This window comes from Bidens hawaiensis, unplaced genomic scaffold (genome assembly GCF_021521415.1).
Source record: "Bidens hawaiensis isolate Kalapana, Puna unplaced genomic scaffold, B.hawaiensis_p1.1 tig00019815_1, whole genome shotgun sequence".
In the NCBI taxonomy this organism is placed as follows: domain Eukaryota; kingdom Viridiplantae; phylum Streptophyta; class Magnoliopsida; order Asterales; family Asteraceae; genus Bidens; species Bidens hawaiensis.
In genome coordinates, this window is record NW_027493014.1 from 113311 (window position 1) to 118686 (window position 5376).

At 36.9% G+C, this 5376-nt stretch overlaps 1 pseudogene across 1 annotated transcript; it reads left to right on the plus strand.

Moving 5' to 3' along the window:
• The first annotated feature begins 2137 nt into the window (after positions 1-2137).
• Positions 2138-5037, plus strand: LOC143559393 (uncharacterized; annotated as a pseudogene). Its single transcript, XR_013139932.1, has 3 exons — positions 2138-2568; positions 2721-3813; positions 4707-5037. The product of XR_013139932.1 is annotated as an uncharacterized LOC143559393 (transcript).
• Positions 5038-5376: the final 339 nt, after the last annotated feature.

The following is a 5376-nucleotide window of genomic DNA, read 5'->3' on the forward strand; positions in this document are numbered from 1 at the left end:
CGAAAAGTTTACTAAAAACGGCACTTATCGTTGTTTCCGGATGAAAAGTTTACCAAAAAACGGCCCGTTTCGTTGTTTCCGGACGAAAAGTTTACTAAAAAACGGTCCGTTTCGTTGTTTTCGGACGAAAAGTTTACTAAAAAACGACACTTTTCGTTGTTTTCGGACGAAAAGTTAACTAAAAAACGGCCCGTTTTGTAGTTTCCGGACGAAAAGTTTACTAAAAACGGCCTGTTTCGTTGTTTCCAGACGAAAAGTTTACTAAAAAACGACACTTTTTGTTGTTTCCGGACGAAAAGTTTACTAAAAAACGACACTTTTCGTTGTTTTTGGACGAAAATTTTACTAAAAAAACGGCCCGTTTCGTTGTTTCCGGACGAAAAGTTCACTAAAAATGATACTTTTCGTTGTTTCCGGACGAAAATTTTACTAAAAAACGATTTCGTTAAAGTTTTTTACAAAAAAATGGTTTTAAAAAAAGATTTAAAAAAATGGTGAATATATAGAATATATATTACATATATTACATATTGTATAAAGTTTTTTACTAAAAAACTTCAATTTTTGGTTCAGTTCAAATGATGAATATATATTATATATTGTATAAATATATCACATGTTAGTTAAGTTTTTAGGTTGGTGTTGTATGTTGTTAAATCAGGGGTCGGGGGTTCGAATCCCACCCTCTACACGATATTGGATATTTAGTTTTAGAATTACTTATAGGCTCAGGGGTAAAATGGTCATTTCAACGTTTTTTGGTCAGTCAACTCACGGTCAACTGACGGCAAGAGCACAGACTGCCCCGCCCAAATTTCACAGTGGCAAAACCTTCACAATTTCGTTTTTCAGTGGTTAATCCATCCAACGACGATATAATCCAGGGAGGCAAATTGCATATTTCTCTTCTGGTTACCCATTTCGAGTTGCTAATCAACTAAGCTATGTGTAGTGGAATGGCTATAAATTAGGCGAATTACGACACGTGGCGTCCAGTCAGCAAAGGATATGAATTTGTTTTGGGGTGTAATGGTGTTGTAGGCTTATATATATATATATATATATATATATATATATATATATATATAGAGAGAGAGAGAGAGAGAGAGAGAGAGAGAGAGTTCAAATAAAAAATAAGTGTTTTGTGAGAAGTGTGAGAAGAGCTTTAAAATAAAACAAATCACCTAAATATGACACTATAAAAAGTAAATATGAAACAATACAATTATTTAGAAACTACCAATATCAACCACTAGATCATAGATCCAATGGCCTAGATCTATTCTTATTCTTCTCATAAAAAAATTGTTTTTTACATTAACCCTACCCTATATATATATATATACATACTACACACAAACATATATAATAATAATAATAATAATAATATTTAATATATATATTAAATATTATCGCCCCACAAAAATTTGTAGCCCCCGCATTTCGCCTCCAAAATCGTCTAGAGGCGGTGTTGTAGCCCTAATTCGTCCCATTTCATCCAAATCCATCGTCCACTACGCGTAGTCTAATATATATATATATATGTATGTGTGTGAGCTTCTATTGATCGATGATGTGGTTTCCTCCTTTATTTTGCTTGGGAATCTTTTAATAAAGTAATCATATAGCAAACAGTACTTTTTCATGAATAATAACATGTTAAATTTTTCTTGTTAAAGTTTGAGAGTGTTGTTCTTTTCCTTTTTAATGTATACTTGTTAGATTTAAACCTATAACTCTAATGAGGAAAACTTTATGATAAAACCATAAACATAAACTTGATGAGACTGGATAACAAACCGTCATACTGATTTTGATGCTTCAGCGCTATCTTACCAATCAACACGATTAAGGAAGAAAATCATCACCGTAAAAAAAACCATTGAGTCATGTTTTGAAATAAACCCTAAATGTGTATGGAAAAGGAGGTTGTATCTTTATTCGTTTATACCAAAATAAGCATGGTTAATATGAATAGTCAGTCTCCACTCCACTTCACTTGATTCACCGCACCTTCCCAAAATAACAGTCTACACTTATTATTATTCAATATTCATCTCTCTCTCTCTCTCTCTCTCTCTCTAAATGTCAGAACAACCACGACGATGTGCAGAACCACAATCTACTGATCTCACTTAACCAACCACACCCACTCGCCGGAATGGCAGCCGCCCTTGAATGCTGGTCCAGCCGTACAACCACCGATGACGACATGGTCGAGCAAGGCCTCATGCGAACCAACCACAGATCGGAATCTTCCTCCGCCGCCGACGCCTTTGACACGTCATCCTCCTCCTCATCCCCTACCGCCGCCGCCGGAAAAGACGCCTCCGTCATGCAGAAGAAGCTGCAGAAGCTCAGCCGCAATATTTCCGAAGCCATTGCCTCGCTCAAGAACTCCTTGAATCTTGACCCGGCCCGGGACTCCAACCCGACCCGGATTGACAGTACCCGGAAACATGTGTGGGGTAATGTTGTACGGAGTTTGACTCAGCTGTATCCCGGAAGTCAACTCCCGGAGAAATTGGTCTCAAGTATTCGTAAACATTTTGATTCATTGGCTCTCAGGTATTATTATTATTATTATTATTATTATTAATTGCTTTTTTACCCTCAAATTTCCCTAATTAATAGTTGAATCTGAGATTAATTGATATAGATCTTATTATTATTTTAACCAATTAATAGTTTTTGATGAGTTTTAATGTTATGGATGACAGTTACTCGCAAGCAGGATTTGAAATGAAGGATGTGTTTTTACATGTGAGATTAATAGAACAAGCCTCCGCAGACGAAGAACCCGCCTTTGTGATCCATCAAGCATCGGAAGATCAAGTTCAAGGCTCGGTTATTAAGCTCACATTCGCTTGCAACTCGTCGCTTTCGTGGCCCGCGATGTCGGGGTCGTTGGATTCGGCTCCCATTTGCTGCAAGAAGATTCAAATCTTTGAGAAGAAAGGGTTTACTTTGGGTGTTGTTGTTCTGTTAGTCCAACCGGGGCAAGAGAAAATGTTTAGATCGCGAATCGAAGCTGCGTTAAAGTCGGGGTTGAAGAAGACGAGTAAATCGAATTCCATGAAGCTCCCGTTTGGGCTTTGCGGGTGTCAGGAAGAGGGTATGAAAGGAAAAGAGTTTGGAGAAACGGAAGAGGAGTGTAACGAGCCAAGCAACCGGAGCGAGGCTGACTCTTTGACTTCTTGTTCGAAAATGAAACTTCAACTACCGTTACTGAGCTCTTCGGTTAAAATATCGGTTGACGAGTGGCAGACGGTTCAATCAGGGGCGGATGAGATAAAGAAATGGTTATTAAACCCCGATAGTCTTGAGTTCGTTGATCAAATCGGGTTGGGGACGTTTAAAGGAACGTATAAGGGTAAAAAGGTCGGGATCGAGAAGCTAAAAGGGTGTGAAAAGGGTAATTCGTACGAGTTTGAAATCCGGAAAGATCTTCTAGAACTAATGACATGTGGGCATAAGAACATATTGCAATTTCATGGTGTATGTATCGATGATGTTCATGGTTTGTGTGTGGTTAATAAGTTGATGGAGGGTGGGTCGGTCTATTACCGGGTAATGGTTAAGAATAAGAAGATTCAAATGAAAGAGGTCGTACGGATTGCTGCTGACGTTGCGGAAGGGATTAAGTTTATGAATGATCATGGTGTGGCGTATAGGGATCTTAATACGCAGAGGATTTTGTTGGATAAAAACGAGAATGCGTGTTTAGGGGATATGGGTATTGTTTCGGCTTGTAAGAATGCGGGTGAAGCTATGGAGTATGAAACCGATGGGTACCGTTGGCTTGCTCCCGAGGTTAGACCATCAACATATTATTAAGATGCATTCACATACTGCACATTACATCATATAACATATTGTAATATGGCAACCAAAAATCAAATTTGTGGGGGTGTTAAACCATGGTAAAAATTATCCAAACCATTCTAAATATCATATGTATGTGTCCCTCTTTAATAATTTAAATATCATAAATATTCATTTTAGTATTTTCCTTTGTTTTTGTCAAAACTAAAAATTTCATATTTATTTATTTTTAGCTCAGCCTTTCTACTGGGATTTTTAACAACCTTTTAATTTTCTGCAATTTACAGTAGTTTTTACTGTGTTTTTTGTTTGTTTTAAAAGGCAGGAAGAAAGTCAATAAAAAGGCTGCTCTAAATCATAATAAAAAACTGTAAGCAAACACCGGAAATCCCAGTAAAAAGTTGCTGAAAATTGTAGGGTTGAAAATTATAGGGGATTAGAAAACAGAAAATTAACAGTAAAAAACTGACTTGAAATATGGGTAAGTAGAAATTTTCAGGGATTGGGAAAAATAAGGCTATATTGGCCATATCATGATTTGCTTTATTAAAATGGATATATAGGTCATTTAGAATTTTATTTTGAAATACATGACATTTAGTAAATATGTAGGGACATGTATGAAATTATTCCAAATATTTGTGCAATTAAATATAGATCTTAAAGCAAAATGTTTTCATGATTAGATTAGATTAGATGAACAGAATTCCATAACTTTTGGCTTTATTGAACCACTTCCATCATTTTCCTTTGAAATTGATTGGTGGCATCCAATTATTTCCATAATCTGACAAATAAGTTGACAAATTATTGAACCGGATTAGCGTGTTCGTATAGCATACGTAATACTCCATAATAAACGACTACTTGTTTATGCACAGATGATTGCGGGCGATCCAGAAACAGTAACCGAGACATGGATGAGCAACGTGTTTAGTTTTGGAATGGTGGTATGGGAGATGATGACTGGTGAGGCAGCTTACGCTGCGCTATCACCTGTCCAAGCCACGGCCCGATATTGCTGCATGTGGGCTCAGACCCGACATCCCAAAAGACTGCCCGCAACATCTCAGAACTCTATTGAACAAATGCTGGCATAATACGCCTTCCAAACGGCCAACGTTTTCGGAGATCCTTTCGTTGTTGACGCGGCCCAACAAATTATTTATCTGTTGGTTCATGTCTGTTGTCAAAAACAAGAAAAGAAAGTGATGTTTAGTTAGTTAGCTAGTTAGCATATAGAATTGCATGGTTTGAGTTGTGACATATAGATATAAAGCGGTTTTTTATTCTTGCTTTTTTGGTATGGATTTAGAGATTGGGAGATGAGATAGATAGTATCATGAAAAGTGGGGAAAATAGAGCATGAGAATGTTGAAATTTGTGGAGTGATTAAAGGGATTTTGTCTCTAGTTTTGATGTCTATGTTTCTAAGATGGGAAATAGACCAAAGTGGGTCCTTAATGTCCTAATGTCCAAAGATCACTCATTTTTTTATACAACTCTCTCTCATTGTCATCTCAAGTGTGTCCCTACTACTTAGAGGTGCAC